Source organism: Pongo pygmaeus, chromosome 2, assembly GCF_028885625.2.
Source record: "Pongo pygmaeus isolate AG05252 chromosome 2, NHGRI_mPonPyg2-v2.0_pri, whole genome shotgun sequence".
NCBI lineage: Eukaryota > Metazoa > Chordata > Mammalia > Primates > Hominidae > Pongo > Pongo pygmaeus.
In genome coordinates, this window is record NC_085930.1 from 204,082,517 (window position 1) to 204,094,950 (window position 12,434).

The 12,434-nt window shown below is 48.3% G+C and overlaps 1 long non-coding RNA gene across 2 annotated transcripts in view; it reads left to right on the plus strand.

Annotated features, from left to right (window-relative positions):
• The window catches only part of LOC129034222 (uncharacterized), an 88,814-nt gene that overhangs the window by 66,309 nt on the left and 10,071 nt on the right, over nt 1-12,434 (plus strand). The window contains exons 1-2 of one of the 2 annotated variants that reach the window (XR_008501779.1): nt 10,528-10,778; nt 11,296-11,444. This is a non-coding gene — a long non-coding RNA (uncharacterized LOC129034222). Of the gene's footprint in view, nt 1-10,527; nt 10,779-11,295; nt 11,445-12,434 lie in introns of those variants that run through there. The other variant, XR_008501778.1, reaches the window with a different exon arrangement.

The window sequence follows — 12,434 nt, forward strand, 5'->3', positions numbered from 1 at the left end:
TTGGAGCTCATTGCAGAGGACTTTTTGCTTCTTTCTGGCTTCTCGGCTGCATTCTGAGTAGAAGAGCGTGTGAGACAATGTCCTTCAGATAAACAAGATGTCACTGTGGTGGGGAAACAATGTGAGCACATAGACATTGCTCAAGAAATAAGCACAGATGGAGGGAATGGAGTCAAGGAAAGAGGGAGAGAGTCCGTATCATATTTGAAAGACATCTAATCTTGGTTGGAAGGGCACAGGTGGGCGGAAAGAATTCAAGGAAGCCTCATTCATTCATTATTTATTAATCCTTTAAAAAACTCCATTTAATAGACTTTGGTGCCTGCCATGTGGCAGGTACTGAGCTGGGAGCTGGTCATACAGCCAGAGACAACACATGTATGGCCCTTGCCCTCATGGAGCTTATAGTCTAGTGGAGAGGAGAGGCTGCCACTGACTAAGACTGCAAGTGCTGTGAAGAAAAAGAACAAGCAGAAGCAAGCATAACAGGGGAGGCCCACTTTGGACTAGGGAAGGTGACATTTAAGCGGAAGGCTGAAAAATGAGCAGGATTCCGTCCTGTGAAGAGCTTGGAGAAGGGCATGCCGGGTAAAGGGAGCTGCATCTGCAAGGGCCTAAGGCAGCGAGGAACTTGGCTCTGGGAGAAATGGAAAGGAGAGGACAGTGTGTCTAGAGGGTGGAAGGCAGAGACGCAGGAAATGAAAGAGGGGACATAGGAGGGGCCAGATTCTGTAGGGCCTTGTAGGCCTCAGAACACAGAGAGGAGCTTGAGTTTCATTTTGAGGCCAATGGGAAGTTGCTGGTGGGTTTGAATCGGGGCTTAGGTTTTTTTGTTTGTTTGTTGTTTTTTGTTTGTTTGTTTGTTTGTTTTGAGACGGAGTCTGGCTGTTGCCCAGGCTGGAGTGCAGTGGCGCGATCTCAGCTCACTGCAAGCTCTGCCTCCCGGGTTCACACCATTCTCCTGCCTCAGCCTCCCAAGTAGCTGGGACCACAGGTGCCCGCCACCACATCCGGCTAATTTTTTGTATTTTTAGTAGAGACGGGGTTTCACTGTGTTAGCCAGGACGGGGGCTTAGGTTTTTAAGCAGTTTGGATGCTCTGTGAGGTATGGATTGGATGAGGCAAGAGTGGAGGGAGTGAGAACAGAGCGACAGTTGCGGCGGCTCAGAGTGGAGAGGGTGGGGGAAGTGGGGTTGCAGGCAAGGGCCCTGGAGAAGTGTTCTAACACAGAATGGATAGGACTCGGGGCTGCTAGATGTGGGGATTAGGAGGAGAGAAAGATCAAAAGTGACTCCTACGTTTCAAATTTGGAAAACTATTTGTTTACATCATGAAGAAAACTGTCATGACCTAAACTTTGGAGAAAAGGAGGAATAAGATAATTTCACCAAGAATTCACTGAGTAATGCTCACCCTATCACCCTCTGCCACAGATGAGGAAAGGTTAAACAAGACCTGAGGTTTTCCCACTCACTGGAGTTTGCTGAGGTTATTGCGCTGCCTTTCTGTTTACTGGACTGATAAAATAAAATTAAGCAATTGCTCCTGCCTCAGGAAAAGAAACCATGTACTGAGTGAATAATGATTGAATAAGAAATGAGATGGGTTGTTATTTTGAACTAGGATTTCCTGCCTACCAGAAATCGTGGGGAAAAGATCATTGCATGATCAAATTTGGGAGCCCAAGTAATGGAAGAAGATACGATTAGCTAGGCGAAGAACATAAATTTCCACAGTGGGCAAACAAACCAGAAAAAAATCATAACAGGGAGGAAAATGGAAAGATAATCTCAGAGACAAAAGCCTCTGTGGTATTTGAATGAGTTAAGAGGAAGGGCAGCAGAGCCTGGGCTCCAAAAGGGTTCAGTGGCCCAACCAGGAGTTCAGGTGGCAAAAGGGAAAGGTGAAATCTGACCAGATGACAGGCCGTTGTCTCAGGGTGAAAGGTAGCGGGTGGAAGGACAATGGGTATATGAGTCAAAGGCACCAAGGTCACTGCCAGTCCACAACTGGCCCTACTGCCTTGATTGGCACCAGGGTGGGCAGAACTGAGACCCCTTTGGTCACTGGAGTCCCAGAAGGAGCTGAGGGGCTCCCATGCTTTCTGCACCCCTCTCCCCACCCTCATCCTCTCACCCTTTTCTCCCCTCCTACCCTACATTGGATCGCCCAGCCAGGGAGCTCTCCCCACAGGCTGGGCTTCTCTCTCTCTCCTCTTTGGCTAGAAGGCCTCCCTCCTCCGACATCATCATCATCATCATCATCATCATCATCATCATCATCATCATCATCGTCATCATCATCATCAACACTGATGAGTTTGGACTCTGTCAGATGTAGGGAATGCACAGGTGCCTGAGCGCCAGTGTAACAGCAGCTACACACAGCCCTCCAGAGCGACTGTGTAAAAAGGCTCACCCAGCAATTGATTGGCATCCATGAATCAGGGAGTGAAGCTGGACTGACCCTCAGAAGTGGCTAATGGGATAAGGCAGCTTAGGCTAAGGGCAGAGGCTGTGGATAGCCAGCAAGAATTCAGGAAGCTCACTCCTACAAAACACAAGGGAATCAATTCTGCCCACCTGAGTGAGCTTGGAAGTGGATTCTTCCCCAGTAGGGCCTCCAGAAGAACATGCCACCTGGCCAACGCCTTGACTACAGCCCTGTGAAACTCCGAGCTGAGGACGCAGCTAAGCCGTGCCTGGACTCCTGACTCACAGGAACTGTGAGATAATGAGTGTGTGTTGTCGTGTTTGCGGTAATTTGTAACACAGCAATAGTAATACAGCTTCACAGGTGTTGGGAGAATTAAGTGAGATTCTTCTTATGAAGCCCCTGGCATGGGAGGCACATACCAGGGCCTCAGTAAGTTTGGCTGTTAGAATCACCATCACACTTTGTGTGGCACAAGCCACCGGGAGGCGAACATTTGTGAACCATTTTTTGGGGAAAGTCTCACAAAAAGCAGAACCCAAGGGGAGTTGTAAAGAAGAGTAAGGCTTGGAAAGTCAGCAAGAGGGGCGGGTGGGAGTAGGAGAAGTGGCATGGCAGAGAGATACTGGAGGTAGAATTTATACGGCAGTGTCTAACTGAGTCCTTCCTTCAGTCATACGTTTAAGGCAATTCCCAGGGGCTGTAGAAACAAAGATCAATAAGCAGAATTTCTGTACTCAGGAAGCTCACTGGTATGTAGAGAAGTACACAAACAGCATAATACACGTGTCACGCACGGGCAAGAATGTGCTCGAGGCCTTAAGACTGTGGAAAAGGAAATGATCTACACATTCCCGTACGATAAGCCTGGGTTGAATGGAGGATGCGTACAAGGGATAGGTGGGAGGCAGTTGAAGAGGTAGGGAAAGGTCACCTGGACCTCCACTGGCCTATAGCATATCTCTGCATGACTTAGATAATGGGGACTCCCCTGAGTGGACCGATTAGAAAAAGTCATGCCTTTGGGTAGATGCAGCCAGACTGGCATTAGAGTTGTCAAGTAGAAGGTGGCTTTCTGCAAAATAGAGAAAGTTACCTCTTCCTGTGGAGGGAGAGGTTTCGTGCCAGGCCATGGAATAGGGCTTGGTAAAAGGAGCATGGGGCCGGGTACGGTGGCTGCTGCCTGTAATCCCAGCACTCTGGGAGGCCAAGGCAGGCGGATCACGAGGTCAAGAGATCTAGACCATCGTGACCAACATGGTGAAACCCTGTCTCTACTAAAAATACAAAAAATTAGCTGGACATGGTGGTGTGCACCTGTAGTCCCAGCTACTCAGGAGGCTGAGGCAGGAGAATTGCTTGAACCTGGAAGGTGGAGGTTGCAGTAAGCAGAGATCATGCCACTGCACTCCAGCCTGGAGACAGAGCAAGACTTTGTCTCAAAAAAAAAAAAAAAAAAAAGGGGAGCGTGAACTGGATTTCAGTTCCTACTTGCTCCATTCAGCCAGATGCCCTCACGAATGGCACGCGCTGCATACCTGTGTGCCTCCCGGGCCAGAAGGGAAAAGGATCTGGCTCCAGGGGCCTGCCCCTGCAATTCCTCATCGAAAACCAACAGTGATTGCCCATCCACCCCCTGCTCACAAGCAGTCCTGCAGAGGTGCCTGACGGTTCCACATCTTATGCCAGCCAGTTTCCAGGTCTGCGAATGAAGCGGTAGGGACTGGTGCCCTTCAGGGTCCTTTTTGCTCCTACGGTCTGGCCTTCTGAGTCTGCGTGCTCTGGGCAGATGTGAATCATGTATTGGCACCCTCCACAAGGTCCACACCAGTGGAAGCTCAAAGAGCCTTTATTGACTCAGGTGGAAAAATCCAGCATGATCTGGCCCTGTGCACCACTGGTGGTGGAAAGGATAAAAAGTTCTGCAGGGTAGTGAAAGGACTGGTGGATATCATTTTTTAAAGTCTAAAATGTGGCCAGGTGCAGTGGCTCACGCCTGTAATCCCAGCACTTCAGGAGGCCGAGGTGGGTAGATTACCTGAGGTTAAGAATTTGAGGCCAGCCTGGCCAACACGGAGAAACCCCATCCCTACTAAAACTACAAAAATTAGCTGGGCGTGGTGGTGGATGCCGGTAATCCCGGCTACTTGGGAGGTTGAGGTATGAGAATCGCTTGAACCCAGGAGGTGGAGGTTGCGGTGAGCCACGATGGCGCTGCTGCACTACAGCCTGGACGACAGAATGAGACTCTGTCTCAAAAAATAAAAATAATAATAAAAATAGAATAATGTCTAAAATGTGAGAATCAGCAGCATTCACTTCCAGGAAGCATCACAGGAATCTGTGGCAGCCTGGTTGGTTATTCCAGACTCACAGAGCCCAGGAGAAAGAAGGGCTTGATGGGAATGGACACCATGCTCACTTATGAAATGCTGGCTGTTTTTAACATCTGCAAGCACTCAGGCTAGTTTGGAGGGGGTCTGTCTCCCGGCCCCTACCTCCAACTCTTAACTCCCACGCAACCCACTTTCAGAGCTGTCTTCAGGCAAACTGCAAATGTGAGAGACTGATAAACATGTTTCTAGGTCTTGCCTCCCAGGGTGCCTTTCTATAATCAAAGCCTCAAGCTCCCAGAAGGAAAGTCTGCCTGGGATAAAGAGTTGTTAGAGGAAGGCTCTGTGGAAGGCAGGCTGTCAGAGACTGGGCTCATTTTAATAATCCAGAGATGGATTATTATAGCCTTAATTATTCATATTAACCTTGACAACCCAGAGACACCCTTGCAACGACAGCACTGTAAAGAATTCATTCGTTTAACAAATGCTCACCATGCAGCCTCTCCTACAGGCAGCAGCAAATATCAAGTTGGAAAAGGCCAAGTCCCTGCCCTCCAACTTACAGCCCAGTGGAGTCATGGGTCTCAATAGTTGTAAAGCAAAGCAGAGTTAGGTGAGTGAGACGAGAGAGAGAAAACAAAGAAGTCTGAGGCACCATGTGGGTTGACTAAGAAGGCTTCATGGAAAGATGGCATTTGTGATAGGTCCTGAGAAATCGGTAGCATTTCTGCAGGCTTGGGAGAGAGAGGAGGCCACTCTAAGCCAAGGAGACAGTCTAGGCAAACACAATGCATCAGGGAAGCTTAAGGTGTGTGGAGGGAGCAGAGACAGGCTGGCTGCATGGTGGGTATAAGATGCCCAGTGGAGGGAGTTGCCAGATAAGGCACAGCTAGAAAGACATTTGCAGCCGGTGCAGAGAGGGATAATACCAGCTGAAGGAGATCAGTAGATAATGGGGAGCCACTAAAGGTTAAGGTTTTAGAGAAGGGGACATGCTCAGAGCTGGGTCTTTGGAAGAGTGATCAGGCTAGCACATGGAGCTAGAGCAGATAGCTAGGGAGGACATATTGAGGGCCTGAACTGATAGGACAACAGAGCAGTTGGAGGGATATAGGACAGAGTTGAAATCTGCACAAGCATATTTTCGAAGTTGTGAATCCAAGCTGGCAGAAAACAGACATGATTATTTGGCAAACAAGAAGTCCTCAGTCTGCTTGGTGATAGGCCTCTGTTTTCATTCACCAATGTATTGGGTACCAGTAGCATCAGCACCAGACCTGGACTAAGGGATTCTGGGATTGACTCAAATAGTGGAAAGACCAGGAGAAGGGAATCATGAAGAAATGCTAAGCGCCGAAGCCAGAAGGTGAAGGCTGGAGTCCAGGCCAGTAGCTGTGCAGCGCATCGTTTTCTTGCTGGGTCCAGCAGTACCTCCTGCATGCACTCCCGTAAGCATCAGGGAATTGGAGCTTCAGGATCCACATGGAGGCCAAGCTTTGCCAGCCTCCGTTAGGGCACAGGCCACTGGTCCTCTGTCTTCAGTACAAACTAAAGTCGCCTCCACCCCGGACAGATTGCATTTCCTCTCAGGACCTCGGTGTGTCTCATTGTAAAATGGAATTACGCAAGGCCCCTTCCACCTCTTGCAGGATTCTGCGAAAGGGAAGGATCACACAGGGGCCTGTAGAATCTGTGCTTACAAGCCAGCATAAGTTAGCTGGGACGGTTGTTCAAAACTGTGAAAACAGAGATTGCTTGCATGGATACATGGAAGTATGAGACAGAAAATGGTTAAAAGCCAGAGGACTGGAGGTGGTTTCCTCCAGTGGGATGTAGAGCAGTGAGAAGGGTACAAACCAGAAAGATGGGAGCACGCCCTGCCAGGGCAGGGGGCCTGGGAATCCGTGGAGTGGGAGCTGGTCCCGCGTGTAGGTGGTTGGGGGAGGGCTGGGGTGGCAGGGAGGGCATGCAGGAGGGGCATGCCTGAGAAGTCAGCTGAAGGCCTGGGCTCCTATGGTGCTGGCGCTTCCGGGTTTGCAGTTGGACTTCTGGGTGTTTCCGCGCATGTTTCTGAGACTAGACTGGGCTGATTTCAAGGAGATGGGTAGGAGGAAGAAATGCACAACCAGATTTTGCTGAGGAAAAAAGAGATGTCCATAGTGAGGGCTCTCTGCTCAGATTACAGAGCAGGAGCCTCGGGGATGGGAGGATAAGGGCTGACCTCACAGGGACAGAGCCTCTTTTGGGCTGGCTGCCCTGAGGCCTCTAAACCCCAGCCAGCCATGGAGAGTAGAAGGCTCATCTTTAATTGGTACCAGTTTTTCTGGCAAGCTCAATTTAAAGATTCAGCTCAATTGCAATCAACAGGGTAAGCCAACTAGAAAATCAGTTGCTCCTCTTGGTGCAATGAGGAGCATCAGCAACCCCAAAGGCATCAGAACGTTGGCAGGCCTTCATCGGGGAAACAGATCTCTGCTCCTCTGTCCTCAGCCTGAACTAAGGTAGTCTCCACCTAGCAGAGCACCTTCCCAGTGCACCCATTCCCCACGGTGCTCTTGGTAAGGCAACAGCCTTCCGAGCCGTCATTGAAAGACACTGGGCCGAAGTGAGAAGGCCTGGGTCCTAGTCCTGTATCTGCTACTACCTGCTGGCTGGCCGTGGGCAAGTCACTTCTCCTGGCGTTGCAGTTTTCTCATCCTCAAAAGGGAAGGGGAGCAGGGAATAAGCCCTGCTGCGCCTACCTTACGGGGTGATTATGAAGATCAAATAAGATAGCGGCTGTGAAAGCTGTTTTTGTACATTACAGCACATTGAACAGATGCTCCTCTCTCAGGATAATGGTGACGATGGCAATGATGGTAATGGTGGCTGAGTTACTTTTTATGTGCAACTCCTATAAATATCATACGAAGAGATGAATTCCTGGTTTTAACAGCCTAACTGTACCCACTTCATTCATCCCTGGGTTCTCATCCTGGCTCTGAGGGCTTCATGTGTAGCTTTGTGAGAGAGTTGGAATGGAATGTCTCAGCGCATCCTTCTCCCTCTGCAGAGTCCAACAGTCCCTCTTACATGTCCTCCTCTAAGCATCAGGGAATTAGAGCATCGGTACCCACATCGAGGTCAAGCTCTCTCTGGTTTCACCTGGAAGAAGGGAGCAGCTGGTGACCTTAAGTCTTTGCAAGGTATCAGGTGCTAAAACCTAGAAAATTCTTTTAACACCCCAGCTACCTATCTACTCTTATTCAAGCCAGAAAGAAAGTACTCAAAGAGAGGGCTAGGTAGGTGACACCTCTATCTTGTAGGAGAGTATGACTTTGTGTGTGTATATGTGTGTGTGTGTGTTTACACATATGGTGGGTAAACTTTCATGAATTGCAATTCTGGTTCTGAGAGTCTATATTCTGCCTACCAGTTGCCTTTCTCCATAGACTATCCAATAGTCCAAAGGTTAGTCTAACTGTTACTATTCAAAATAATGTCCACTTATGCCTATCTTAGATAGATACTATTTCGCAGAAAAGGAAACTGAGGCAATGATAAAGTAAGTTGATAATGCTTACTCAGAGATACTCTGGGCTTCAGGGATCATAATCCCTAATCACCAACTTCTCAGACCTTTTCTGAATACACAGAGGGGCCAGTGCCCTTGTCTGAAGTGAGCTTGCAGCCTGGTCCTAGGTGCAGACGGCTGCTGTCTGCTGTGGAGCAATGGAGCAGGAGGAAGGGAGTGAGGCGGGCTCCTTCGCCAGTCTTAGAATCTTAGAGCTGGAGGGATCACTGGGTTTCAAGGGACCTCCAATGTGCTTACCACCAGAAACCTTTCAAAAGCCTTACTTCATGCTGGCCCACATTTAGAACTATTTTGTATGAAGAAAACTAAATATGTTAAAAATTTCTTTTCCTGTGATTTATTAAAGAAATATATGGGCCGGTCACGGTGGCTCACACCTGTAATCCCAGCACTTTGGGAGGCCGAGGCGTGGATCACAAGGTCAGGAGATCGAGACCATCCTGGCTAACATGGTGAAACCCTGTCTCTACTAAAAATACAAAAAATTAGCCAGGTGTGGTGGCAGGTGCCTGTAGTCCCAGCTACTTGGGAGGCTGAGGCAGGAGAATGGTGTGAATCCAGAAGGCAGAGCTTGCAGTGAGCAGAGATTGCGCCACTGCACTCCAGCCTGGGTGACACAGCGAGACTCAGTCTCAAAAAAAAAAGGAAAAAAGAAATATACGGCTGTTGATAGGGGTTTCTAATGAACACGAGAGTCCCAATTTATGGCATCTACACAATGCTAGTCAAAAGCAATGGAGTTGGGCTCTTTAGTCAACTCAGCCCCTTAGTTGTGACATGTACATTTCTACCAGGCTATTTGGAATCACAGAAACCATTGCTATCTTTGAGGATTTCTGGTAGACTAGGGCCCAAAAGTTAGAGCTTCTGGACTAGACTGACTATGAGCATTTTACAGACGAGGAAAGTGGAGCCCAGAGGGAAAAGCAGCTTGTCCAAAGCTACACAGAGCATCAGTAGCAGGTCTGGGACTAGAAGCAGGTCTCCCACTCTCTTCCCTGGGTCCTTTCTTCAGCACTTGGACACCCGTTAGTTCTTAAGCTGGGAAGCAGGAGAAGCACATAGGACTCTTTCACAGAGCCTCCCTTGTCTGGACCTGCTGATGCTTTTACAGATCCAGACCTAAGCAGGAATGGGGAGTGACAGCTTGTCGCTCCCGCCATAGTGAGAGGTGAAGCCGGCTGGGCTTCTGGGTCGGGTGGGGACTTGGAGAACTTTTCTGTCTAGCTAAAGGATTGTAAATGCACCAATCAGCGCTCTGTGTCTAGCTAAAGGTTTGTAAACACACCAATCAGCACTCTGTAAAAATGCACCCTCAGCACTCTGTGTCTAGCTAATCGGGTGGGGACCTAGAGAACTTTTCTGTCTAGCTAAAGGATTGTAAATACACCAATCAGCACTCTGTAAAAACACACCAGTCAGCACTCTGTAAAACGGACCAATCAGCACTCTGTAAAATGGACCAATCAGCTCTCTGTAAAATGGACCAATTAGCAGGATGTGGGTGGGGCCAAATAAGGGAATAAATGCAGGCCGCCTCAGCCAGCATCGGTGATCATCTCGGGTCCCCTTCCACACTCTAGAAGCTGTGTGTTTTTGCTCTTGGTAGTAAATCTTGCTGCTGTTCACGCTTTGGGTCTGCACCACCGTTAAGAGCTGTAACATTGACTCTGAAGGTCTGTGGCTTCACTCCTAAAGTCAGCAAGACCACGAACCCACCAGAAGGAAGAAAGTCCGCACACACCATCTTTAAGAACTGTAACACTCACCTCGAGGGTCTGTGGCTTCATTCTTGAAGTCAGCAAGACCAAGAACCCACCAATTCCGGACACAATAGCATCCAAGTTCTGCCAAGTATGGTAACACCCAGCTCACAAATGACTGAGACTCTTATCTTGGAGATGACTCATCCTGGCAGCAGAATGAGCCCGGGCCAAAGGCACAGTGACATCCTAAAGCCCGCCCTCACTGTCTCTCTCCATCTCATGTTTAGCCAGACAAGGCAAAAGCCAGTCCTTTCGTGAAATCAAACAGGCAAGTATCCCTCCGGGCTCTCTTGGCTCTGGCTAGAGTTGCTGGGACTCACGGGATAGAAGAGACCCTACAGAGGCCTGTCACCGAGGAAACACAGAACGCTGGTAACGTAGGCGCAATGGGGCATTTGCTGCACAAGGTGAATTCTATTCACTGTTTAAATGATGGCACTGTGATATCTTTCATCTTTTTTCTTCCTCGGGGAAGTGGGTGATGGAAATGTCGTTTCTTTGTTATTGGAAGTTAAACTGCCTTTGGCTAAGCCCTGGGGTGACCCTGCTACTGTGCAGTAGGGCACTCACACCTCTGGTGTCTCATCATTAGGTCTTAATTCTGACATTATACATGCCCATGTGCCTTACTGCAGAGATTTGAGAAAACCAGAAGCTTTAAAAAATCATGTAAGTTTAAATTTGGAGCTCCTGAAGTCAACCTTCCAGGTAAATTCTCCTTTGTTAATGACACATTGTGCCGACATCAGGCCTCATCCATTCCTTCAATAAACACTGAGTGGTGCTGCGAATCCAGGCTTTGTGTGAGGACCCGGGAATGAATGAGTGGGCGAGTGAGTGGTGAGTGAATGAATGAGCAAGTACCATCGCCTGTCTTGGTGGCACCTCCACACCACCCTTTTCATTCCCAGTTACACTTGAAATTCTTTGTCGAATGTCTGTTTCCCATTAGAACATTAGCCCATGAGTGCAAGGACTATTTGTCTCATTTATCACTCTGAGCCCAGCCCCAGGCACATCCATATTTGTTAAATGAAGGATGGTTGGTTGGATGACAGGATGGTTTGGTGAACAAATGATCAAATAAACGGATAGGTGAGAGATAGTGGGTTTCACCAAATATTTTTCATGTCCTTATTTATTCATTTTTATGTATTTTCACTCTCCTCTGTTCATTTTTTCATAGCTTGCTTTATTCCAGAAAGGATTTGAGATAACTTCATCAGAAGTGAAAGTCTTAATTTTGGGTTCCAAAGAAAACATTTCAGAATGTGTCGCCAAATCTTAGCTCATCATAATTCGGAATTGGACAACATTTCTGAGCACGTGTCCCAGGTAAGGCGGGCCATGGAGGGACCATACCGCATGACCATGCTCTCCAGCTGCTTTGAGTGTAGCGGAGGAAAAGCCACATACCGGGGGGACAGCAGTTGATGGGAAATGAAGGGATTCAGCCAAGGAACACCTCTTGCAGTAGAAGCAAAGAGGAAGAATGAATATTTCATTTGACCATGTCTTATTTTTTGCTTATCCACCATTGTGCTGGTCATTCAGCAAGCACTTGATATTTTTTCATGAGATTTTATTGACATGGGAAATTAGGTGCCACTAAGACAAAGATTTATTTTCTTGGTGTCTGTGCAAACTACCTACCTCAGTTGCCCATTTTGCTAGAAGTCAATAGGGCAGAAATGAACATATTTCGGGCATTATTTTGACTCTTTTTTATTGTAAACCATAGTAAGCACCAATAACATGTCAGGCTATGGGCTAGATGCTGGAGTGGTGTTAAAAAGGTCTCAGTCTAGGGTAGACAAAGGGATGATCATAACACAGTGTGGTAAGAGTAGTGACTGAGGTCAATGCCTGAGGTGCTGTGGGAGGAAAGAACAATATGCTTAACCTGGAGTGAGGCTTCAAGGAAGCTTCTTTAAAAACCAGTGGGGCTGGTGGGCATAGTGGCTCATGCCCGTAATCCCAGCACTTTGGGAGGCCCAGGTGGGCGGATCACGAGGTCAAGAGATCAAGACCATCCTGGCCAACATGGTGAAACCCAGTCTACCAAAAATACAAAAATTAGCTGGGCATGATGGCGCGCGCCTGAAGTCCCAACTACTCAGGAGGCTGAGGCAGGAGAATTGCTTGAACCCGGGAGGCGGAGGCTACAGTGAGCCGAGATCACACCATTTCACTCCAGCTTGGCGACAGAGCAAGACTCTGTCTCAACAAACAAACAACAACAACAACAAAAAAACAGTAGGACTTAGCTGAGAGAAGAAAGCGGAAGGCGGTGGGAAGGATGTTCCAGATATAGAGAACCCTCTA